Raw genomic sequence first — 27,543 nt, forward strand, 5'->3', positions numbered from 1 at the left:
TTCCCTCCTTATCTATTTAGACTATTTGGGGAGAACAGCTATTGGTTATTAAACAATTTTTCTCCAGAAATTAGTTACACTTGCAAAAGTTTCAAGACACCCTTAGGAATATTCTGTAGCTTCAGAGCTGTAAATAGGATCACATGTAAAGGAGAAGGAAAAGAAAGAAAATCAGTGTAGACCTATTTCTTTAGCTGAGACTTAACATTTTAATTATATGAAGGGAAAACAATATACACATATTTTACACACTTTACAAAAGTAGTATTTTTTTCAAAATGTTCCATGAGGAACAAAATGTTTTTGATTGCATAGAAAATATGTAGCTTTGATGGAACCTCAAAGACAAAATAGTGGGAAGGCTGAGTAGCAGAATATGAAGCTAGGCAAGTTAGCAGTGACCTAGAGTCATCCTTGCTAAGGTGCTGCGAAAGTTTTGAATGAACTTGATATTAAATCTCCAGCAACCACTAGCAACTCATACAACCCAGTTACCTGAGTCAGATAAGGGCCTCAGCACCGCTGTTAGTTTAGCGCTTCTGGTGGGTGCAGGGTTTGCCCAGCAGCTCAAGGCAGTCTATGGGGGTCCTGCCTCAGCCACAGGGCTCCCTTCCCAGGGAGCTTCCTGAGGACATACAGCTTGCCTTACGCAGCCCCACTTTGGTTTCAGTCACGTATGTGCAACTTCAGAGCCATGTCTTTCCCTCTGAAGTCAGTCGGCCTCTCACTTTATAACAGAAGGATTGGAATATCAGACAAAAGGAAATATAAATCTCTCTGTTAACTTACTTTTCCAAGCAGGTATCTGTTTTGTTCTGTGTTTCAGTACTTTGCTCATGAATTACACAAATGGTTTCAAGACATCAAAATGTGACCATTTCTTCAAACTCTTTTTTAACCTCAGTGAAGTTTTAATAACTGTTTACACAATTTTTGGTAGCAAGGAGACAGGTCCAATAAACTAAAGAATGTATCTGTTGGTCATTGTCATAGAAGACAGGAGAAGACAGACTCACAGCTCTCCACACGCGCTGGTGCCTCTTTGTATTGCACCCTTATATCTGCAAGCTTTATACTTTCAATCGGTTGTATCGATATGTCAGCTTTAACATTACCTCCCACAGCCCAGAGCACAGAGCTTCTGCTTCAGGAGCAATCTAACATTTGCAAAGCCAGACAACGGATCTACTACACATGAAATAAAGTTGAAAATTACTTTTTCCAAGTTTCTAATCTATACACTGTGGCACCTGTGTTCCAGAAATTTAAAGCAACCGTGATAAAGGTATTAACCGAAAAATCTCTCAATGCTTTCAATTAAAACATTTCCAAATACTCAACTGATTCACAAAGTAATTTATAAAGCAAAAACAGAGCTAAGTGAAATGGCACATATTGTGCTTATGAGCCTCCATTTAGACAGCACAAACTCCAATTTTACCTCCTCACTGTTTCGTTCCCAGATTACAATCCACAAGAGCAGCCTAAAGGCACAGAAGTGAGTTTGTGTCAGTGTTTCAGCACAAGAACACAGCTGTGTGGGAAAGGTAGAAAGAAACCTTTGCATACAGGAGAAATGGGATCTCTTTATGGATTTAAAATAGCTATGCACAAATCTCACACAAATTTAACGGAGCAACTGCAGGCCCTGACAGAGAAACAATGTAAGGAAACCGGTGAAAGTGCCAAAATAAAGAAGGAAGAACTATGGAAAAAAATGTAACATTGTAAGGAAATTACTTTTCTTGTAAAAATGTTCGTGTTCTGCAAACAGATAACTCTGAAAAGACGTATGACTTTCTATAAGCGACAGTTAGTTAAATGAAAAATGCAACAATTAATCACTGAATAAGACAAGTAAAATGCTTTTCCCATAGTCACTGAAAAAAACAGGCATTATGTTTCACTGAAAGATCTGCACTTCATCTTGACCAGGGCAGAAAGTATCACAGATATGAATGCACCAATTGCAAAGTTCTCTTTACAAGTATTCTAAAGCTATAAAGGACTCACATTTCTTGGTTACTAAAACAGCACTCGTCAATGATGTTTGTACAGTGCCAGAAGATCATTATTGATTGAAAGCATTCTTCCAACAGAGTTTAACCCACATAAATGATGCATAGGACAAACATCTTTGCATTGGAAATCAGTTTGGATAATGTTGATCTTTTTCCTACCAAAATTGCCAAACTTGCACTCCTAACTCATATTCATCAAAACTACGAAGAAAACTCTTTAAGAACTCCTAAGGCAGTTTTTAAAGAGATATTTCAAAACTCTCAGTTTTCTCGTGTGTATATATGTGTGTGTATACATACACACACACATATATAAACATATAAAATAAACCTGATTTTTGTTTTTCTTCCCCTTCATTTTATTCCAATGAAACTGAACACATGCAGATACTGGAAACCATTCTCTTCATATCTTAATGGCAGTGAATATGCCTAATTTTGCAAATTTCCTCTATTTATTGATTTTTGATTGTTATCAAACCTCTAAGTGAATTGCCCTTTTTCACTGTTTTCAAGGGGAATAACCTCCGGTCTTGTATTTCTTGTTTGCTGCAGAAGCTGCAGCATTCGAATGGTACTACCTAACAACTAAAATGTTTTAAATACAGACAAATAATTGGTATGCATCATGGTGAATTTCTAAGACAGAAAGCCTAAGTGAAAGAAAATATGAACAAATAAGACAGACAACAACTATTCATGCTTCCCTATACGCCCACAGATATTCTAAATACATATAAAGAACTGTATAGAATCACATTTGTACTACCTTCCTTCAGGTCCTACAAATGTCAAATGCAGATGGACATCTTATATCTGATAATTTGACCTACAAATATGAACCTCTAGTTCTAATTTTTTGAGTTTAATGAAAAATAGAAAAGAATAACAAACATGGCCCAGAGCAAGGAGAGACACTAAAACAGAAAAGTGACTTACTTTTCAGCCTGATTTTCTATTACATGAGAAATATACAGATGATGCTTTTATGTTCACTCATGAAAATTCTATTAACTACACAGCTTATAATTATGGTAAATTAATACTATCAGATTGTGGGGTTTTATATAGGAAAAATTAATTACAAAGTATATAAATTGCTGAAAAAATAAAGTTGAGAGAAAGATTTGTAGCAGTCTTGTTTGGAATGAGGAGATACAAAAACCAGAAGCAGAAAAAGAGCAGCTTACAAAAAACAGATACATTTGTCTAACATTCACCAGGAAGGCAAAACCTACAGAATTCTATTATTGTGCTTTTCTGTCTTAAGACCAATACTATTTAATATATTACTTACTGAAATAAATACATCCCTTTAGATGCTTCAGTGTACTTGACAGACTTTTGACTGAGGAACAGCTAATGCATTCAAGTGTCAAGAAACTCAACCTTAAACCTTTGTCATAGCCATATCAAAGGAATTCCAGAACAAATGAAGTGACAGCTCCAGTCCATGAAACACTAATAGGATTTCCACACGTTCAGTGTTTCATTATTGTTCAGACAACTGCACATTTTCTGTCTCTGTTGTGCTATGACTGAACAAGACCATAGCATATGATAGAGATCAAAAGGTGACTTTAAACCTGTTTTTATCCTACTGCACCAGGTGAAAGTGAGGGTCCTCAAACAGGAGGAATACCTGAATGTCTGCTCTAGCACACAGCTGCAAATAGGTTCAGTACCTTGGTATCTCAGGAGTTTAAATACAGCATAGCAGTGCTCCACACTCAGAAGGCCCTCCAGGGCAGCAGCTAGGATGAGGGCAGCACTCACAGCCAACTCAAACTTCACAACAGCTTTGATAGAACTGAATCGTGCAATCCCCGAAACAAAAACAAATTAACTTATTCTGACTTCATCCGTGGGAGGGAAGGTAGCAAAATTCAATCCTCAGGTGGGAATAGAGCAGTCCTAGGGCAGAGCCAGGTTGGGGTGGGACACAGAGGCTGGGGCTGGAGGAACCTTCTCTCTTTTTTCTCTCCTCCGCAGCCACATCTCCCTGTTTTAATTCTGCCCCTTCTTGTACCTTCTGCCATATTTCACGTAATGTTCACTTTCTGAGCCTTAGAGATCTTCTCTGCCTTAGGTAAACAGCTTACACAGCGATGTCTCCCCCTTCTCCCTTAGCAACTCCCCATCCTAAAAGAGCAGCACCTACGCAAGCTCCCAAGCTGCAGAAGGGGGAAGAAAGATCAGGTACTAGGAGCTGAGGGCCCAGGCAGCTGCTCCTTGAGCCAGTGCCAGGACTTCTGACAGTACAGCTCTATCCAACATCAGCATTCCCCTAACAAACAAGGGCTCCAAACACACTCAGATCCATTATGTTTCTGGATACTCTGTCTCACCTAAAGTCAGCCCAAAAGTTGGGATGGATTTACACACTGCCCCTCTCCCCCCACCCCAAACAATTTTGTTACCTGAAATCATATCATTTCACTTAGCCCCTATTACCATCTACTTCATTAAGTTAGATCACAAGAAAACAGTACCTAGTTTTATTAACTACAGAAATCAAAACTTGATATTATGCAATTATGACACTGCTTTGTCCAGAGTCCATGAAAGACAAAGGTCACTACAGAAAAATGTACTGTTAATTCAAAGATTTCAAGCATGTATTCCAGATAGTTCCAGACCACACGAAACAGTTAATTGACACTACTTCCCCTGGAGAAATAGCTTTACTATTTTTTATAGTATGATAAATAAATTTGCTACCATTACCCTTAAACCCACTGAGAAGACAACCATGTTATTTTGTTGAATTATTCTGTTAAATTTCATATTATTGCAATCTACATTGGACCTTCAATACTGAAAAAATTTGCACTTAAGAACATTCACAAGCACATGCTTGTGAAGCAAATGCTGTTCTGCCTTCAAATTTCTCCTTACTAACTTTATTTAGCTTTCTGTCATTTATTTACTTAAAAATCTGCCTCCTCACTAACACTCACCTGTGTTTCTGTATCCCACCTAAACCAGACGGTAGTCTCCTCACAGTAAGCACCTTTTAACATGTTTGTCTTCCCCACAGATACCATAAAAACAATTATGGATATTCCCTATCCTATCCTCTCTTGCATACCAGCCTTCTCCACCCATAAAACAGACAAGCATTGGAGGAATTACATACAAAAGACATGCACAGGACTATGGGGTATTCTCTCCAGAGATGCCCTTTGAGACATATATGTCATATTCCTTAGCGATTAGAGGAACAGAGAGTAAAGCCATTTGTACTGGAACCTGGTGAGACAGTAATTCCTACAAAATAGGAAGCTCTGGGGAGGCTTTCTATGGAACTGTCACTGTTGCTGAATGAGAGAGTAGCTGACATATGAGTGTAAGTACTCTTCTGATTTTTTTCAGCTCACTTTAAACCAATCTCCTCCAAACACATGCTTCATAAATTCCCATAGGAACTTCTCTGTCATTTCCTGAAAAATAACTAACTTGGCTTTGTAAGCTAAAAAGCCTCTCCCTTGCCAGTGAACACTGACTATGGAAATCTAATTTGTAACCAAACTAAGAAGCTACAAGAACTGACTTGCCTTTGAAATTTTTTCTTCTTTAGTCCTGTTGAACACAACTGTTGCACAGATGTCACCCTTTTAAAAACTGGTTGTTACTATAGTCACCTAACTTGATTAACACTTCAGAACCAAACTTTAGGCAAAAGATTCTGATTTTTTATGGAAGAAAGTTCATAACACATTTTAATGCCTACATTTACACACACAAACACAAATTAGCTTGCTCTATTTACTGTGCATTGGATCATCTTAATGTCTCTTATTGGAAGGAATCCAGTGGTAGAATATCCATGAGCCTTTCTTTCTGATGGAAGAAATTATTTTTCTAATAGGAATAATTCACTGGTACAAAAAAATACTTACAAAAAACTCTGGTGAAAAAATATTTATATGAAAGTGATGAATTCAAAGCTTGATGAAATATAAGGACTCTTCTCTTTTGCCACAAGACCCTCTGCTGTTTAATCTGGACAGTCTATAAAGAATCCTCTCACTTTACAAACATACTCCCGACTAGAGATATAACTCCTGACTAAAGTGAAAGTGCCCCATACAGCACCCAGCTAGCTGCAAGAAACTCAATTTTACGGGAAATTAGCCACAAGACTTGGTTTTTCTAGAATGCTGAAGTCTGTGTTACTTTGTTTCCATTTGTAATTGCTTGCTGGAAAACCTCCAGGTGCTGTAAGAGCCTTCAAAGCACAGATATCAAAGTTTAACAAACAAAAATGTCAGATAGTGTCAAAGAGTACATTAACAAAATACACAAGGAGGCAGCATACAACCTTCAACAATTTGGTCCTCTCCAGCTTCTACCACTTGCTTCTTCAGATACCAACAACTCTCTGGCATGGCTAGACTGAAGCACATCGCCCTTTGTGTCAACAGGGCACACTGATCGGCCTCTTCAAACCTTCCTTTTCGAAGCACGTAACTTTCAGTGAATGCTTAATGACCCACCTAATACCAAGTCCAGACACTTACATCCATGCACAATAGGGCTGTATCACATGCAAGCAGAATGGTAGGCAGAAGCAAGATACTATTTCTCAAGGCTTTGACTTAAGTCATTAATGATGGAACTAAGCCTGCCTTTGGCACAAACACCAATTTCTTACAACAGCTGAACAGCTGTCAAAGACTACATTTAGTGAAATATCTTCCATCTAACCCAAAATCTTTACTCCTCAGTCAAAAATCAATTCAAACAGCCCAAAGCAGGGTGATGAGCATTACACCTTGAAGGACTTGGCTTTCGAGTATCTCATGCTCTGTTACAGAATCACAGAATGGTTGAGGTTGGAAGGGACCTCTGCAGGTCATCCAGTCCAACCTCCCTGCTCAAGCAGGGTCACCTAGAGCGCATTGCACAGGACTTCTTCCAGGCGGGCTTTGAGTATCTCCAGAGAAGACGACTCCAGTGCCTCTCTGGGCAACCTGTTCCAGTGCTCCGTCACTCTCACAGGGAAGAAGTTTTTCCTCATACTCAGGTGGAACTTCCTATGTTTCAGTTTGTACCCGTTGCCTCTTGTCCTGTCCCATGACACCACTGGAAAGAGTCTGTCCCAATCCCCTTAATAACCTCTGTTAAGGTGTTTGTAGGCATGATGTTGGCATGTTTGTAGGCATGTTGATGTAGGATAAGATCCCCCCTCAGTCTTCTCTTCCCAAGGCTAAACAGGCCCAGCTCTCGCAGCCATTCCTCACAAGGGAGATGCTCCAGTCCTCTGGAGCATCTTTGCAGCCTTATGCCAGACTCTCTCCAGTAGCTCCATGTCTCTCTCGTACTGGGGAGCCCAAAACTGGACACAGTACTTGAGACGAGGCCTCACCAGGGCTGAGTAGAGGGGCGGGATCACCTCCCTCGACCTGCTGACAACACTCTTCCCAGTGCATTTCTTCTGCATTCCTGCAGTTAGTCCAGTTCCCCTGTACTAACCGAACACACAGGAACACGAAACACAACAGTATTTAGTCAAGATACAGCATACACAAATATTAAAAATCAACTCCACATTCTTCACAGTGAGTGAAATACCAGGGCAAAGAAATATTGCATACGCAGTCCTTGCCTCTTTCCTTCCTAGGGCCTCTGTGGTAATCCATCTCAGAAGCATTTTTCTCCCTACTACTCTTTAGCTGCCAACATAAATAGTTCATCCGAATCATTTTTCAAAAGCAGTAGTCAAAGTAGTCAAAGAAGTTTGCTTTCCCAAATGCCTATGCAGCTTAGAAAAGAGGCTCCACATATTGCATTTAAATATTGGGATTAACCTGTCTTCAGCCTCGAAATGGAGGATTCCAATACTACTTATTCCATAATGAAGATGAGTAGACAGGATGTACACAACATTTTCAGCCACCTCCTTTCAAGAGGTTAGCACATACAAACTTCACCTAAATTAACATTGGTTTGCCTTCAGAAACAGAAAACTAATCATCTCTGCTATTGCACATTACTGCAGTATCCTTGCAAACAACAGAGCTCTATTTCAAACATCAGCATCCATTTCTGAGAAGAATCATTATATCAATTTACCAAAGAATGCCATCCTGCTCAAAGGTTTCCTTTCCAAGGTTAATCTCTTTTAAGCAAAAATTGAAAGTGAGAGGAAGAAACAAGTTCCAAAATCTGTAAGGTAGTTTCATTTCTTACTGGAAATATACCTGCTACTACTGAGAAGACCTGAAATAGGTTACCAGGATGTGTCCACTGAACACACAACTTCAGAAAACATGGAGGTTCTTTATGCAGATGGAAAGCAGAGAAAATAGAAACAAACTCAAATGTCGACAGCACTGATGATACCATTGCCAAGGCTCAACTACTGAAGGAGCTATGAGGTCAACCATCATAAACAAATAAATCATAAATAAGGTCAAAATCAAAATTCAAGTTTTTATGCTTCATAATTTACATGCCATGACTAAAAGACTGCTTCCAGTGTAATTGGCACAACGGCACTACAAATACAGATATTCCCAAGCTGGAGGTAAACCAGTTGGTGCACTGCTACCAGTCGTAAGGCCAGCATCAGCTGCATAACTTGTGGCGTGAGTTTAGAGGGATTTTGGCTCAAGTACAAATCCAGATTGGAGTAAAATGGAAGAATACAGGCAAGAGAAAAATATTTTCTCATTTGCTCTTAGTGTTATAGTATAAAACTATAGGAAGTAAGTAGTCAAGAAGTAGCTGAATCAAAGACACTTCAGCCAGAATTACATTGGCACTGGTGGAAGAGTTAAGGCAGTGCAGAATTTGACTCAACCACCACCGACTGAAAAAAAGGGAGCATCTGACCTGCTCAGAGAGACCACGTGCAGGGCAATTACGTCAACATACTGCACAGGTTCAAAAGCAGTAGAAATACTAATACAAATCAATATCCAGGAGAAGGTATAGAATTCAAGTATCCTATTAGCTATTTTGCAATACGAGATTGAATAACCTATCAGAAAACAGTGGTCAAACAATTAAATATTTATCATTTCAAAGCCAATTAAAATTGATTCTGTGAGAATTATGTTAATTTCTAACTGGCTTCTCAATCACTTGAAGTTAGCAAGGCAAATATTGAGTAATTACATGCCTGTACGTAGATTCAGCCAGATTAAGTATTTTATATCTAATACATTTCTGAAAGACCTTACATTACAAATTGAACCTGATGCCGGAAACATGCAAATAAAAGTGTGCATACTGCAAACACAATGACAGGCAACAGATAACTGAAAATGGTGCTAAATGTTTCAATAACTGACTGTTGCTTGAACTAAAGATAATACACCACACCAATCCCTTCAGATGCTAACTAGAAGTATCTGACTCAAAGTATCACTCCCAGGTCTAAAATCTATGCCTGACTGTCTTTTGCTCAAAGGAGGAATAAAACAGAAGAGAGCCATGTGCAGACTAGAGGGAGGTGGGGGGACGCACACGCACACACACACAAAACCTAGCTTAGATACTTCAATAAAAACTAAGATTCTTAAGCACAGCACACTCTAAGAAAATAACACCCACATTCCCATTTTTAGGTGCTCAGTGAGAGTGTGAGTCTATCAATCATGCCATAGTTTTAGAGTGTAAATCCTTATTTTACTCTAATGGAAAACTTTGAATGTTCATCACCTGCAGATATCAAGTCACCTGTTTAAATACAAAAATACACACTTAAAATCCTAAATTCTGGCACACAAATTCAAACATACTGCAGAGAAAAAAGTACAGATAACATTAAATATCGTTTCTTCCCTGATTTTCATGTTTCAAATTTTCTTTTTGCCTTACTGTAGGCTTCATTATATTTTACTCTCTTATGCCAGCCTTACCTGAATCTTGGTATTTTCCTGGTTCTCATCTTTTGTAAAGAATATAAAACTTTTGCAGTTTCTAGCCACATAAAACACTGCCATAGATAACTTCTTCAAATATTTTTTCTTACAAACATTCTACCATTGTGCATCTCCAGTGTTCCTCTGGAAAAGGAATGTAAACTTTGCTTAGTTTACTTTAACTTCCCTGCTGCGGTGAAAGTTGATTCTTCTACATGTTTACAGAAAGTGCCACTTCCCTACTTAGAGGGCAGAGAAAATACAACTTGCCTTATCCTATACATTGCCACTTTATCTCCAACTGTCTTGGGAAGCAGCTATTCATCATTTCAAGCAGTCCCTCTCCTTTCTTACTCCTTCTTTCACCCACATATGTTTTTCATTGGTAAGAAATTTGAAAGGGTAAAGAAACAACACTTACCTACTGTCAGCTGATTCTTGCCTTCCTGTTTTGCTGCAGCTCACACACACTATTGTTATTTTTAATTAATATTTCAACAAGATTTCAAGAGGAACTGAGATAGAGTTAATTTAGTAAAATGTATTATGGGAGTTACTGGCAGTGATACAAGTAATTAGACTAATCTAATAACTAATCTAATATTTTCCAAAACTCTGTTCTCAGTTACTTAGAGTTTTGCCAACCTTTAATTTTTGGACTTTTATTTTTCCATACCAGGTATGTGATTCAGGCAGAAAATATTTTTAGAACATTTCAGCTAAGACAGTCCAAGTACATATTTGAAGAAAAAAAAATTTATTTTACTCACGTCAAAAAAAAAAAAAAAAAAAAAAAGTATTTTCACACAAAGTGTTATGTCCAAGACGTGGACAAGGAAGCCAGGAAGACAGCTGGGAAGCAATTTTGGCCAGCCTATAAACTTCTGAAGAAAGCCCTAATGCTAACAAACCTTCACAGCGTTATGCGTGGAAAGCAGGTTCTCTAATGGCAACTGCATTGCTAGTGCTCTCTTGCTTTACAGCGCCTACATGCTGACTGAACTCATTTTATGGCATCTCCACAAAATTACCACAAATTTCAGACCTACAGGAATAATAGCAGCTATTTTTCTGTGGTTACTCCAATACCAGGAGCCATTATGATATTAGGTAGCAGGAGAGATTCTTAAATTGTCATGAGAGAGATGCAGAACATGAATCTCGGCTTTGGCATGCGAGAACAATACCTGAGAAGACCATACTGCATTAAATTAAGAAGGAAATAGCAGGAATAAAAGGCTCTCAATTGAAGTATTCCCTCTCCTTTAACCTGGAAGGGAATCTGATTTTGTCATCAGTCAAAAATTCAAATCACGGCACTTTGTTGGTGTGAAAATCCTCTCTCTCCCTCCACTACTGGAAAAGTAGCTAGATATTAAAAATTCAAGTGTTTTCTATTTTAGAGCTCTATGCTGGGGACTGAAGGCTCCACATCCACTGGTGGCATGCCTGTGATCAGTACCTATCCAAAAGATGCAATCCCTTTCCCTTCATTCCCAGTGACCTTCCCCAGGGTAGAAAGAAGAAAGGTAAGAATGGAGAAACCCTTAAGAAGAAATGGTCGTGAAGGCAAGTACTCAAGCATCAGAAGTGTCAGCTAAGTTTTTTACACAACCACAATCCGGTACCCTTGCACATACACATTTGCAATGGTTACACACACACTGCTTTTCCCTGCAGAGCACCTGCTTTGCTCATCATGCATGACCAAGTCTTGTGGGAACATGAGCCTCAGAGCAAAAGACTTAATACTCTAGCGCTTGTTGCCAACTTGTATAATAACCAATATATAAGAAAAGGCAGGAAAACCATCAATATGGAAATAAAGATCACATGATTAAGGCAAGTGTTACCATTTGCCACGGTACTTTTGAAATTTTAGATCTAAAATCCAAGTAGTTCCAACAATGCTGAACAACTCAATTCAGACTTTTCCCTAGGAAAACCTACTTTCAGCATCCCAACTTAGGCATGCTTCAGAGGCCCAAGGTTAAAAGCCCAAACTCCTTACAGAATTAATGGACTCGGAGCACAGATACACGATGTGCACCTACACAGACTGCACATTCTCCTGCAGGTACTATTCTGTAGGTGCCTATTTTAGTGTGAGAAACTAACTTTGGAACTTACTGATCTCTTCCTGTCATTTTTGGAAATTTTGTCACTTCCACAATGCTCTAACATGGAAAGCCCTTTAATAAGAACTAAATGTAAAATTTGAAAAAAAAAATATATCTGTACAAGTGGACACACAAGCCCAAAGAGCCCCTAAAATCATCTCCTGCACATGCACTGCCAGTGCTGGACTCTAGCTGATTTAACTTAAGAAATTGCATTGCTGTAGGAATTACTGTTGTTCTACATGTAGATTTGGTATTTCTCAGCTCCTCTCAGAGTACATTGAAGAGGTAGAGGAGAACATAGCAGAGCTTTCCCACAAAATGTGGTATTGATTTTTCTACCTGGGGAAGGAGACCGTTAGTGAGAATCATCTCTTCGCTCTTCTACCTCATGAGAGGAACATCTCAAAAAAAAAAAAAAAAAGACATTGACCTGCTAAATCAGGAGTTGCTGCTGAATTTTGCTTTAACTAGTGCTTTTGGGATACTATGACACTACATAAATAGAAAAAGAAATCAACAAGTTGTACTCACACTAAAGACATTCTTAAAATATTTACAAGAAAATATTTTGAGGAAACAGAAGTTTCCTCAAAACTTCTTAACCACTGCACTTGCTGGCAAATACTAAACGAATCCAATGGAGAATTTTTAACTGGAACAAATACTTCACATTATTCTTTAAACTCAAAGAAAACAGCGTCACCTAGTTCATCGAGATGTATAGGTAAAAACCTGCTAGAGTTAAAAGGGTGCTAATTTCTTATTTCTGTTTTACATGTTAGCTTTCAGAGACACATGCTTTTTTAAAAAATATTGTCCATTAACATTACATAAAATTGTAACACTTTGCAAAAGTGAATATAGTATTTCTGACAGTAAAGACCGATACTATTTGTAATGGTCTTAAAGGAAGGTATGATGTACTACTGTAGTTTAAAATGACAACAAAATAGTTACAAAACGATTTCAGAAAATCCTTAGACTTGAAAGGCTCTGGACAGTTGTTGCTTTGTACAACCATTACCCAATACGTTCAGTGTCAAAAAATCTTCCCCTGAAACGTGTCACTATATCACTCTCCAAAATAAATAGCTTGTAAAACTCTGCCTGCCAGGAATAGAGAGAATTGCCACAAACTGTATAATCCAATTTCTAGACCAACATTGCTGGCCAGAATAATACTGAAAAAAATCTTAGTGCTGCTAATGAGATGGATGATCTCAGCTAAAAATAGACAGAACTGTTTTTATTCCTCAGAAAACATGGACAAAAACATTTTTTTTCAAACATCATAAAACAGCAGAGTTTCATTCTTCGCACCATTTCCTCCTACACATACACATTTTTCTATCAACTCTCATTCTGCCCAGTTACAAGAACTGACGGAAAATTATTGCATGTAAATCTCAGTTTTTCTAGAAAATATGACTATCACAAGATCTAATGCCAAATGTGGCCTATTTAATAGCATCATGAGAGGCTGGAGCAGAGGCCCAGAGAGAACGTGAAGAAAAACTGTGGCAGGACAAGACCATGAGCAACCTGCTCTAGCTAGCCCTGCACTGAGCAGGAAGTTGGACGAGGCAACCTCCAGGGGTCCAGGCCAACCTAAATTACTGATTCTGTGAAAGGTCTTCCTACATCAGGAGGCAAAATGAAGAGAAAAAATATTTGTTTCTTTTTCTATGCTTATTTTAAGACAGTTAGAGGATATATTTATACACTCACATCTTTTTTTTTTCTTGCCCACATTAATATTTGGGAGAACTTAAAACATTTGTTACAAATTTGTACATGCTTAGTGTAGGCAATTCAGCTGCTTCCTATACTTCGATTATTAAGCAGCTCTTAGCACTTCAGCTGTTGAAAGCAACTACCTTGAAAAGTTATTTTTTTCTAACTTATCCACTCATATCCTGAGTCTGTTGTATCTGTGAAGGTCCTGTTACAATATTTTGAAAGAGGAGGATGGGATGGGGAGGTTACATCTTCCCATTAACTTTACATTATTCCTCTCAAGAGTCTTTCATCCTTCCCACCAGGCACAGAAGAAAATGTCAAGTCCAAGAACACTTGGTAATTTATCCACAATGTACACAATTTTAAATTACAAATAACTGTGCTTTGCCCAAATAATAATTCAAGACATTAGCTGACAATCAGACTAGAATCCTAAGCATGTCTCACCTTTGTAGCTCGTCTTCATCCCTCTAACTCCAGTATCGTTTTCTTACACATTCCTTACTGCCACTCCAAATGAGGCTAAAATTAGCATGCTGTTTCAATAGCTTTCATATACAAGAGTGAAATTTCCCAGATTGCTGGTGATCTAATAATTATGTCTTCTTCACTGTCATTGCCTAATAGTTTAACATACTGCCTTAACAGAGGTTCAGATGTTAAACAGCAACAATTGCTTTTCTCAGCCCACCATAAAACTTGCTCGGTTAATGAAGAAGCTTATCAGATTATGAACACAGACTACATGCTGATTAATAACATGCATCATATTATTTACCTATATTAAAACCGTGTTGTGTGATTAGGATTTAAAGCAAAGTTTCCAGTAAAAGAAGATTCACGCCTCCCCATTTTCAGATGCATTCAAAGGCATCAACCTACGTTCTATGAAACATACTGAAAATTGAAAATTCAGCAGTAGTTTAAGTTCAATTGAATTTAATATCCAATGAATGAACCGTATACAATTATGTAAGCAAAATATTATTATTATTATGTGTTTATCTGAAATTGATCCAAGGTGTCATAAAATCACCATGTTCCACTGATGCCACATTGATGCAACAAAGACACAGGTAAGAGAGTCCCCAAGAAGTGTTGGGCCCAGTTCTGAAAATACTCCCAGAGAGCAGAAGAAAGCATTACACTCTTAAAGCAAACTGTTATTAAATGTGTATGAGGTGAACAGGCCTGCACTGCTGGTAAAAATGAAGATCTGCAAAAATGCTGAAGGTGTTAAAATAATCTTTCTCAGGAGCAGTGTCTATTAAAAAGATAAGTGAAATAAGGCCCAATATAAAAATACTATAGAAGATGCAAAAAATACCTGCATGATCTTTACCAGCAAAGTTCAGGCATTACCTGAAAAGTGGAAACATATAGAGATGGAACAGAAAATAAACTTTTTTAAAAAATACTAATCTTATAAATACGAGCTTTTAAATCCAACCAATACTACATAGATTAAGGGTGATCTATTTACCCTAAGATATGTTTACATTTTAAAGAGTTTTGCTTTTTTCAAAGTAGGAAGTGGTACAAGTATCCATTTATTAATGAACACACAGTCTTAAAAAACAGAAAAAAAGAAAGAAAAAAAGAAAGATTGCCTGCTTGCAATAAGAGGCATTTAAAATAGTTAACATATCAGGAATAGAAGTCTGGAAATAGTTTTGATGTTTTTGCTTTTTCTTAGGGAATTAAAATGCCCTGAATTTTTTGGTGAAAAGTCTCAGCAATGACTGAGCGATGATCAAACACCTTTCTTCTACCCACTTCACGCGGAGCGGCTCATAGTGCTGTCAGAACCACTCTGACAAACATTCTTCTGCAGATTATGGTTCAGTCTAAAATAAGAACTGCAAACATGTTTCCTCTTTCCTCTTCCTCCCATCTCAAGGTATTTTAATTAGTCCAAAGTTGTACTTTCTAGACTTTTTATTAATGCTAAGAAAAAAGTCCTCTGACCAAAAAAAAAAGCTCGAATGACTTGCTCCCAAATCACATTTGTACTGTCCCCTCTCAAGACACCTATTTACATGAAATCTCTTATAGTTTCTCTGCTTGCAGATGAAAATGCAGATGCCACTGCACATCAGGCCTCTGTTTGCCTCTTTGCACAGACAGTCCAAAACAGTTTTCCTGATCTGTTTCAACTTGAAATGTTGTCAATATATGGATTGTCTTGCTTTCTAATTCAGTGAAAAATCTAGTTTTCCATTAGTCTCTGCCTTTCTAATTTTCGATACAGCTTTACTAAATGTAATTATTAAAGGCAGATTCAAGAAAGCAATTACTGAGCTACTGGTTTGTATCTCTGAAGTCTTAATAAGGAACAAGAAGTTGAACTGACAGAAACACTGCAAAACCTGTAAAAAAAATGCCCATGCATTTATTTTAATATACAAGAAACACAGAGACTACACAACAGAATAGTATGGAAAATTGTTTAGATCAGTATGTTTGGGTTGACCAGACAACTCCCTGTCATCCTGAACGAATTTTAATCTTTATGTTGTTGTGCAGTCTATTTAGGGTGCATGTTATTTCAGAACTGCAAAAATAGATTTAAAAAGAATTTTTTAAACATAGTGTTATATCAAGAGGGATTGTGAGCAATGAGAAAGTGGTATTTTACCTTCTTCATTTAGGGATTTTCAAGGTATTCTGGAGGTCAGAACATTTGGTGGGTTATAATGGGCTATGAGATATCTACTCTCACTTGCCAGTACTAGCAATCAAATACTGGAAATAAGGGGGGTTTTAAAGAAAAATTAATAGAAAGATAATATACAGTAGACTGGTTTAAATCTAAAAAGCATCTGAAAGCATAGAAAAGCAATAAAAGTTGCAGCAGAGCCCTTCTGCTCGCTTCTAGAGAATTAAAATAATCATCCTCACTCGATACTTATGTGGCAGTACACAAGACAGAGCAGCTAGAATTTTATCCTACTATATAACGATTTTGCTCCCCTGCGAAGTTAATCATCTCCCTTTCTCCCCCTCAAAAAGTGGGTGAAATCCTGGCCAAAATGAGGTCAATGGCAAAAGTCTCATTTAACAGCTGTATGGAAACCTGAATATCATTCTGTTATTTTGTGACATTCTATGCATGCTACCATTATTTAAATTATTTTGGTCATTTTACTTATCGGAAAGATAAGAGACTTCTCTTATCTTTCCAGTAAGTAAAATGGGGACCAAAATAATCACAGCTTCTCATTTGTAAAGGAACAATACTGCCTCCAAATCAGTTGATGAGCAGGCTAGAAAGCAGCTCAAAATCACTTTATAATTTAAAATAACAATCAGCCTGCACAAGGACTTACTAGTAACATCCCTTCCTTCAGGAAAGGTCCATGTACATCATATGGAGCAAATTAAGGAGCAGGCTATCAGAGGAACAATTTTTGAAAGTCCTGTAGGAAGACCCGCAGAGCTGTAGAGATGATGGCTGACCCAGGAGCCTGAACATTCAGGGGTACTCTGATGCCCAGTTGCAGACCGGCCTTTCAGCTGAGGCTTCGTTGGACACGTCATGGTAGCGGCCCAGTAAAGCAGTGGTGAAGGTCAAATCTCAGTGATACGAGCAGCAGCCCCACAGCGGTCACTCAAAGCCTGTGACAGCGACGCACAGTGTTGAACTCTGAGGGCTCCTGAGTTCCTCCTCTTACCATTACACAAAAAATATCTGATTTATATGAAGAACATCAATGGGGGATGACTTTTATTAAGGTAGTGAAGCCTGAACTAGATATGCTACATAGGCAGCTTTGTTACGCACACAATCACACAAGGATAAAGTTCCTTGTCTTGCAAGTGTTTTTGCCAGTGGCAAGAGCAGAGGTGGAGGGCAACCAAGTAACCTGAGGCAGCAGAGCAGATCACTACCAGGAGGAGGTTAGAGTACAGGTGTGTCTGTTATACATAAGCGGGTGTTACTTTAGATTATTAAAACTAAGGACTTTTTAAATATAGATTTCATTTTAGTAATGCATTTACTTTCTCTTCTGACTCACAGCTTTCACATTTTCCTTCTTCTGTGCTAGCAAATATGGTAAAGATGAGCTGTGTATGCTGCATAGGAAGGAGTAAGCAACCCTAAGACAAAAAGTCAAGTATCATCTTTCTATTAGAAGAGCTTAAACGTTTATCTAGCTCCAATCATCCATCACAGAAACTTCCTCTCCTCACAAAAAACAAACAACAAACTTGGTCTGGGACTTGTACTGTAAATTAACTTGTGTTAAATTTGGAGCAAGAGTCTGTTCCACAGTGCAATATCCACAATCCAGCAACTATAAAAACAAAATACTGAATAGGGCAGAGCACTTTCTTCTTGTGCAACATGTACAGCAGTTGATAAATTGTCAGAATTATCAAGTATAATCAATCAATCCCATTGAGAATAAAACTGTACATTTCAGCTAGCATTCACTCTTGTGGAAAATAACTATTTTCTTCTAATACTCCCTTATCTTGTCAGTTTTTAAAGTTGCTTTAAATCACTTTACAATTAAACACAACTCATTGTTTTCATCCCATGACTAAATATGGAAAAAGTGATTTTTTTGATGCTTTCAAAGAGTATGCTAACAGGGCCAGAAATTAATCCCATTGTATCCTGCCCAGGAGAATATTTTCAATATTTACTTGATTTTCTTTTATTTCAATAGATCTTAGTAGACTACAAGTAGAACCCACAAGTTAATCTCAAAAGAAAATAAAATAAGACCTAACTTGCAAGTGGGCCATTTAAAACATGGTCACCAGTGTCCTCCTATAATACAAAAAGCATTTTTGAATGATGAATGACTCATGTACAAGGCACAATCATTTTGTTGCATGTTTGCGGAAAATGAAGAGTCTTGTCTGCAGCAATATCAAATCATTTATACACAGCAGACATCAGCTGTCATTTCTGTCTATTCCAGCAGTTTCCCCCCACACACACTTCTCTCTTCAGTCTAGGTGAGCTGTCAAGTTTCTAGTTTCTGACGCGTATTTACATCATTCAATGGTATCTGACAGTAGTGAAAGGCCACAGAAAACTGCTTATTGATCACAGCAAAACTAGTTGACGGAACAGATGAGGTTGTATCACAGAAATGCAGCCACACTCAGGTGATGACATTTTGCTCCCCAGTATACAAGTACTTAATGGAATACAACTTCATTATATCATGCCACTAGTGCTTAAAGAATCGCACAGTTCTCATGAGTGTTTTGTCTATGCGGTGATGAGGACAATCTATTTGTACTGGTACCCATGTATTACTAACCCGATCTGCTTGTGAACACTTGCTAACTACCAGCCAATGTGTCCTGATGAATATACTAAGAGACACTGAAGACTCAATCTTGCCAAAATCTAATTGAGCTGACCTTTTAAAAAAAAGATGGAATTACCATTTAGGGAGCCACATCTACCCAAGATTTAGTTCTGCAGAATTCTATGCTGCTTAGTAAAGACATTTTAAATGACCATTTTTATGCTTGGGACTGGTACAGTTTCCCAATGGAAGTGATAACTGATCATTAGTATTTCAGAGGTTATTGTATCAACTTGCACGAGAGTCTTTCAAACTGTATTGATTTAAATGCTAAACGGTGCTTGGGCGCAGCCTCCCCACAAACTCTCCTACAGCTAAAATGCTCGTTTTCTTATTTTTATTACTTTTCTCTTTTTGTTATCTTAATTATTATACACAACCACTCTGCTAACACTCTGTACAAAATCTATCACCACCACTAGTCTAAGTGAAAGATCCAAAACAATCTGAGCACAAAGTAAACTGCAACGAGTCCAAAAAATCAGCACACTAAAGAAAGTACCTGAAAAACTTGTAACCATGAAATTTCGAGAGGAATGCAGAGAACAGCACCTCAGGAGAACTCGCCCTCCATTTTATGCCATTCAGCAGACAGAGGTGAGCAGAGCTTCGTTTCACAGAAAAAGAATCCAGGGGGCAAAAAGATGCCAACGGTCCAAGAGTCACTCTTCACACGGGTAAGTGCTGCCCAGCCACTCTAAGCCAAGCCTAGTGCTCAGACTAACTGCTTTTAATCAAAAAGGGTTTTCAAATTCAAAACAAAACTATTGGCCACCTCAGAGACTCAGAAACTTCTTTCCATTTTAAAATGGAAAGCAACAAAAGGCTCAGCTCTCAGAGAGGCATTTTCTATTGCTTGACTTGGCCAAGCAGCACGAGACCAAAGGTTCAGACTGCATTCAAGTCCCACGTAACTAGAGAAATCTAAGCTTTAAAAATGGCAGAGAGGCACAATACATCTTTCTACTACTTCTTGGTAGAGATAACGTGGACCATCCTAGACATGAAAGTATAAGCAAAAAGGTGACAATAGTGCTGATCTCTCTTCAGCTGTTGCATTGCAGAAGCTTCTTTCAGACTAAAAAAAAGTAACTTTAAGAAAAGCTTTGTTCATTTCCTAATGTTTTTGCAACACACAATGCAAACAATCGAGAAGAATTTTACTACAAGACTGTGAGAAAAGCCTTGAGGTAAATTGAGATTTTTTTCAGAGGATACTTGGCAAAGTTTGGATCAAAATTCAGGTAGATAGCAAAGGACTTTTCCCACTCTAATACAACTTCCCTGTTTCTTCTTCAAAGAGGGGAAAAAAAGCACTACAGTTTCTTGGCACAACAGTTACAAAACTGAACTTATTTTATTAACCCTTGTGAAACACCTTTTCTATTTGTTTTTTCTCAGAAACAGATGAACTGATCCCACTGAAACTTAAGAACTTCAGTATTTACCAGTCACCCTTGACTGAAAATTTCAGCCCCAAAGCTGATGCTTGCAACAATTATGGAAATATGAAACTAAGGACTTAAACTACCAAATGGCTTTTAAATTTCTCTTCAATTTTCTTCCACAGCCAGCTTTGTCTATAACTAGCAATAACTGTGTTATCTCAGATACTGTGGTTAGATGTCAACATTTGCTTGAACATTCACAAAAACATACATATTTAACATGTACAGATCTAAGAGGAAAAAAGATTAAAAAATAGTCACACATTCAATAGATGTAATGCCAAATGTTTGAAAAGTAAACTCTCTGTAATCTTCTTGCAGTTAGCGGGAGGGGAAGAGGAAGTATTCCAGACAATGCACAGCACAAATAAGATGCTATTTTACGTGTATTTAAAAAACTTATTTTAGCAGTTACTTTTTTAAAACAAAGAAAACAAAGATTTTCTGCCTTTCTACCATGAATTCTTTTTACCACACAAGCTTTTATTCATAGGAACTCAAAATATCTTTAGACAAGAAGTTGCAGTTGCAGACAAGTTACATTTTGTCCTTTCCAAGTCTGTTCTTGCACTTCATGCTTATATAGAAAACAGGAAATTCTCTTCAGCTCAGTCGTCTGATACACATAAACATCTGGGCTTAAAACCTTGACATTGATATTGATGACAGTGGCAATTCATAACTGATTAGAAAAAACAAACAAAAAACAAAACTCCAAACCAAAGTGATTCTACTTGTAAATTAATCCTGGATCTAGAACAGTATGCTCCATCTGGAGCACAAAGTAGCCATCTAAAGCACACTAAATACCTCTCTTCGTTCAATAATCTATTCTGAGTTACCATAAAAATCAAGTACTATTCAGTACTAATTACTACGAACTTTTGCTGCACATACCTTGGAGTCAATTCTCACTTGGAAAGCAAGCAGCCACATAATTCCCTTTCCGTTACAGCGGAAATAAGTGGACTGGAAGCAGAGACTGTATGACAGACTGTTGTATGGATACATAGAGGATATGCAGAATTTGAAAGTGAAGTATATTAAACACACTTTGCTACTTCAGTTTCTTGATTATATACAATGATTGTCACATCTGATAATATTATTACTTAAATCCTTTTACATTCAGTTTCTATTTTGTTAAATCAATTATCCACCTTTCTAATAGCAGCAAGCAATAATCAAAATTACTTGCTCACATTTAGGGACATTATTTTAATATTCCTCTATTTCATTACAGGAAAACATACATCACAGGCATTTGTTTCCATTTTAGAAGAGAAAAAAGACTTTCGTTTTCCCTATGAATGGTTCACAGAAAGCCTACATCACTGCACCTGACTTCAAAAGAACAGACACTGAACCTTTATGATGGGGATATATGAACTGGGTAAATGCCCGAGCCATTGCTCAAAGCATGCCTGTAGCAGTATCATCATTTTTTTCCAGATAGGCACACTAGCTGAAGCAATGACTTTTGTGTTTTCCTAGCTAAACTCTATGGAGTTTAAGTCAAAGTCAAAAGAAAAACTATTATTTGAATTCATTATGCATCAGAGACTTCTTACTTTGTCAGTGGAAAGGCATAAGTTTTAGTGCCATAGGCTGCTGTCTTATAAAAGGTTTACAAAAAACCAAGTACTTAACACTTTCTTAAAAGGAATCCTAAAAGACTAAGGAAAAACAAATGCACGCAGTTACTAACACTGACAATGTGATTTACCTATTCAGAGTAATTTACAGTTCTCTCCAGTGTCTTGAATCCCAAAGCATGAGACACTACAACCTGTACCATGTAACTGGATCTTTCCAGTTGAAAACGTGTCCTGCAGGAGGATTCCTTTGAGCATGGGCCTGAAGGCACCTAACTCAGAAGGGTCCCACACTTGGCTCCCAGGTAGCAGATCTGAGACAATTCTGGCAGTACCTTCCCGTGCTGCTTTTTGCTCTCTCCTCCAGCTTCAATCTTCTTACTGCGCTCTTTGACAAAATCATTGATTTACTTTCTATACACAGTTCAGTGTACCACTAATAACCCCTAAAACCAGGAGGAGGTTTAGCACTGTAAGATTAACAGCCTTTCCTCCCCACCTAAGTGGCTTCAGTATTGTCAGCTCTCCACTGTGTTACCAAATATTTGGGTCTAGAGATTGGGTTTTTAATAACTCAACTTTTCACTTCTGTTGGATGGGTTTACAACTATACCTGAACACCAGATTTTCTTATAAAAAAGTAAATTCGTTGAAATAAAAAACGAGAGCAAGTTTTCATTTTGAAGACCAGTTCTGAAGAAATAATGGCTTCATACCAGTGTGCCAAGATATGCTAGGTTTTAAATGACCAAAACAACTCATATACTTGGAGGCAGAGGAAAGAAAATAAGGTGTAGTTTACTTAAACTATAATGACTTTACTGAAGATGCAGAGACTAAGCATCAGAAGAAGAAAAAACAAATACTCTCATGCTACTTTAGAAATATGTAAACTGAAGCTGAAGTAATTTTGTAAATGAATTCAAGTAACACCACTGAAAAGATGCTCACAACATTTTGTTATATGATTGGTAAAGTTGTTATTCTATTCCAATCAAAATTCATTAGTCATTTGAAGACATTTCTGTGGTTAAAACTTTTTAGAATACTTTACCAAGTAGACTATAAAATTTATTAAAAAATACAATGGAAAGATTGGTGTTCTTCACTTCTTGTTTTCTTCCCTCACTGCTATACAATTCTTAGTTACGAGACAACAATTACAGAAAGAAAGAAACAAAGATATTTTTCACTCTAATGCCAAAGTTACTAATATAACTAAAATTTCAACCAATTTAGGTTTAAAAAAAAGACACACATACCCTTGTGTATATCTTTAGTTCTCTTCTCAGAGTGGCATATGTGTAAAAGTGATCAGTATAAGTTTTCAGATACCACCCGTGAATCAAATTAGAGCAAACCCCAGCAGACACAGAAAAACAAGCAATCCTATTGCCTAATATCTTGTTACTGCCTCTTTCTGCTCCCATCTGCTGCTGTATCAGGAAACATTACAGAAACTAACCAGTTTATAGGCAGCCTCTGAGGCAAAAAAATATTAATATTACTGTTTTAGAAAAAAAGTAAAAATATGTTCCTACTCTTTATTTCAGTTTCAGCAGACTCAGTATGGTCCTCTGTGCTTTTCTGAAGTGAACTGCCAGATGCCAGCGACTTGCCTGAATCACAAACCGAGCTCTTAGCTCCTGTATCTCAGCTAGGGCACCAGGCTGGGATGGTTTTCTTGGAAAACAGGGGGGGCTCATCCACAAACCACTTAAGATGAAGGTTCTTAATAGCATCAACATATTTTGGAACAAGCTCAAGATCTGTATGCAGGCTCCAGAAGGCATGAATGCAGCACAGAATAATAAGTGAGGAAGAAGAGATCACCTGAAGGATAAGAAAATGAAGAACATAGCTAACTGCATCCAATTATGTGTAACATATCCCTCATTAAGAAATCTAGGTGTCCAAAATATTACACACAACAACCCTTGGTCTTCATCTTTCTTTCAGAACTGGATAAATGCACCATTTATGAAAGGAATAAGATATGCATGTTTGTACATACTCACCTTATATAGAAAATATTTCAAATACTTATCTACAGATGGGGGGAGGAGAAGATTTCTCAACATTACCATCACAGAAAAACTGTGAAATAGATGGTTCTTATATGTCGGTTTGAACCTACTACACTCATTATCAGATAGTTGCACTACTAACCACTTGACTTAAAGGGACAGGACAGATCTATTTCACTTAAAAGATATGCATTTTAGAAGCAAAAGCATGCTTGGTATGTTTTCACTGGACTTGTTATATTTTACTTTTTGAGTGAAGTGGAAGACGACATTGCTGAAGCATTTATGTGGCCCAATACCTGTCTCACCAACCTTTTCATGTTTTCAGCCATGAGGCATTTCACTATGGTTAGGCTTGGAAATACTGCAGCTCCAGTGACAGTGACTTTACGACCACTCAGCTTTTCAGGAGACTTTGAGGACTGATTCACTCAGTGTCAGACCCTTCCAAAACTGTATCAGGTTAGACATCCAGCCTCTGACATAGCCACACGTTGCAGAGAGCTTATAAAATTTTAACTATTACATATGCTTGTACAGACACCACCAATTCAAAGAGAAGAACATAATAAATAATGAAAATATTTTCCCCTAGGATTTCTGATTTAAGAATGCTAGAATATTTAATTAAAAAAAAATTAAAATCTTATGTAGTTCCTAAATTCAATGCACACAGTGACCCCTACTGGTCTGCTAAGCATCTGAGCAAAGCTGAAAACAGACAACACAATCACTCGACATAATGAACCTGAGCCAACTTGCATCCAGCTACCAGTATCCAGTAAGTTTTCAGATATACTCTGCCTACTTTATTCAAGTTATAGAATAACTGATATTCATAGCTTATTAGAGGCAGAAGTACCTCGGTGATTCCTACGGGCTTTTTAAAATTTATTCCTCTTGTTAACAAAAATAATCAAGTAAATGGCTTGCAAATAAAGTATACAATATACCAGTAACTTTGGTTGAGAGCCACAATATTATGAAGAATTTAAAATTCTCCAGGAATTTTTCTTAAAAATATCACCTGGAGAAACAAACTTCAGTCTAGTATAGTTTCCAAATCTCTATTTAACAAGAATAGCAATTACTACAGTAAGTCCTAGTGAATCAGACTGAGCTTGCTACTGTTTATGTTATACATAAAAAGGTCACAAAAGTGTCTTAACTATTTATCTAAACACCATCCGGTCTAACACACAATCAGTAAGCTAGCTGATCAATAGTGTGCTCTATAATACAAATACTTTATCATCTATTATACTATTTTAATTTTAAAACTATTAAATAATTGCAAGACAGTTCAAAATTTTAACACTAACATAAGAGTACATTCACAGACAAAAGAGTAAGGTTGATTATTTGAAATACTGAATATACATACATGCATGTCAACACTTTTATATAAAAGCCAGCATCCAACTAGGATCACTAAAAATTAGAGAATAGTGAAGTTTGTGCTAAATGTGTATTCTAAGGGCATTTCTTCAACCATTAGGCTTTTTAACAGCACATAGATAAAATTACAGAGTAAAAGCATGCAGGAGATAGACCAAATGAAAAGGACATTTGCCTTGGACTAGATTTTGGCCAGGATTAGTGGTAAGAGACAGTAGTATTGTTTTCAACTTCAGAAGGAAATCTTTGCTTAGAAAGCTTAAGTAACAGGACAGAAATCCAACTTCTCTCTGCTTTAAAATTCGGGGGGGGGGGGAGGGAATCTGTAGTTACTGCAAGTTTCCACTATGTCTAAACCAAGTCAGACCAGTATTCCACCACACTTGCATATTGGGAGCTTGCAAATAACCTCATTACCTCCAAGTATTCAAGAGCAGCGGGACGAAGGCAGAATCTGGACCTCTGAATTTTATAGTGGTCACAAGCAGTTTGGCGTATATACTGCCTCAAAATTTCTGACCACTAGTCAAAGCTGTTGAATTGAACAAGTACAGTCAAAAGTTATTTTTAAAATGCATTCAATCAGTTCTAACTTAGCACACCAAATCCCTAGAGCCTTCAACAGGAGCTCAACATTTTATAGAATTTTTATTTTTGGGAGCCATATTTAAATATTTATAATGTTACACAGGAGAACAAGAGAAAAAACAATGACATGCTATAAAACATTTAAGCAGCCTGTAACTCAACATTTTTTTCAAAATTACACTGTGAATTTTGCTACTGTTTCCACTGAAAGACAGTACTACAACATCCATTGTAAGAGTGTAAATTTAAAAATTAAAAGAAAAGCATAGCAAAAGAATACTGAGGTTTAAAGTCAATCACTCCAAAATTAGGGAATTTGAGAAATAAAGCTGTCTATGTACAACTTAATCCCTTAGTGTTTAATACCTTACGGATAATTAAACACTTGTTTCTCAGTATCTCAGCAGCATTCAGAGGACAAGCATCCCAGGGTCTTTGTGGTCCGCCTGACTCATGTCTGACCCGAGGCCTTGCAAGTGCCATCTAATTCCCAAACGGAACGGATTACCATCCTCCTTATGAACAATTCTTCTGTTGCACCCTCACCAGATTATCCCTGCACTTCACAAGAATAAATATTATAGCAAAAGTAGGTAACATTACTGTCCCAGCCCATGAGTGAGGAAACAAAGCACTGAAAAAGTTTTACCCAAAACATCAAGAACATTTGCTAATTCCAGATGCCCAACTTGCAATATTCACTACTAAATCTGGCAGAAAGCCTCCCTACAATGTGACTTATCAATCTGACATGTTCCATTCAGAACGGCTGGGAATCCATTTCCAGCCAAGTTTTCCCGGAAATACTGCCCCGAGTCACGAGAGGTCTCTGAGGCCAGGGACATCACATTTTCGGCTCTGGGACAAACCTACAGAACAGAGCCGTGCAGGGCCACAGCCCCCTCTGGCAGAAGTGAGGGCCCAACCTTCCCAGACCCTGCCCAAAACTGAGGAATCCAGATTTTCAGACCCTTGGCTCCAGCACAGTCTGCTTGGCGAAACAGGCGCCAGTACACCAGGAACAGGAATTCTGGAAGTTTCTAAGCTGCCTTCCACCGAAGGAAGGGGCCTAGGTCTATCAGAAACCCTGATCCCCTCTCCACAGCAGTAGAAAGTAATGCAGAGATGTCAAAGCCACTATCAGGCCAGCTCCAGTTCCAGAATTATTACTGTGCCAGCAGGCTGCTCTGATCAAACTACTGCCTTAAATCTACACTGGTTTCCAAGCCCTGATCTCAGTACAGCGGTGCAAAGCCACGCTGTGACTGCAGGAGAGCGCACAGACAAATGACTCGCAGCTTTCTGTGCCAACCTCCTTTTCAGAGTACAGTCTCAGAGCACCTGGGGTCTGAGTGTATCCAAGACTACTCCACAGCGTCCAAACCCCAGTTCTCCA

At 37.7% G+C, this 27,543-nt stretch overlaps 1 protein-coding gene across 2 annotated transcripts in view; it reads right to left on the bottom strand.

The window, feature by feature from the left end:
* The window catches only part of SNX24 (sorting nexin 24), an 86,316-nt gene that overhangs the window by 43,352 nt on the left and 15,421 nt on the right, over positions 1 to 27,543 (bottom strand). Inside the window, exon 1 of one of the 2 annotated variants that reach the window (XM_062600305.1) lies at positions 9,893 to 9,912. The exons of the other annotated variant lie outside the window; for it this stretch is intronic. The gene's annotated coding sequence lies outside the window, so the exon portion shown is untranslated. Of the gene's footprint in view, positions 1 to 9,892; positions 9,913 to 27,543 lie in introns of those variants that run through there. 2 annotated transcript variants of the gene reach the window in all.

The sequence above is a fragment of the Rhea pennata genome, chromosome Z (genome assembly GCF_028389875.1).
Source record: "Rhea pennata isolate bPtePen1 chromosome Z, bPtePen1.pri, whole genome shotgun sequence".
NCBI classification, from domain to species: Eukaryota; Metazoa; Chordata; class Aves; order Rheiformes; family Rheidae; genus Rhea; species Rhea pennata.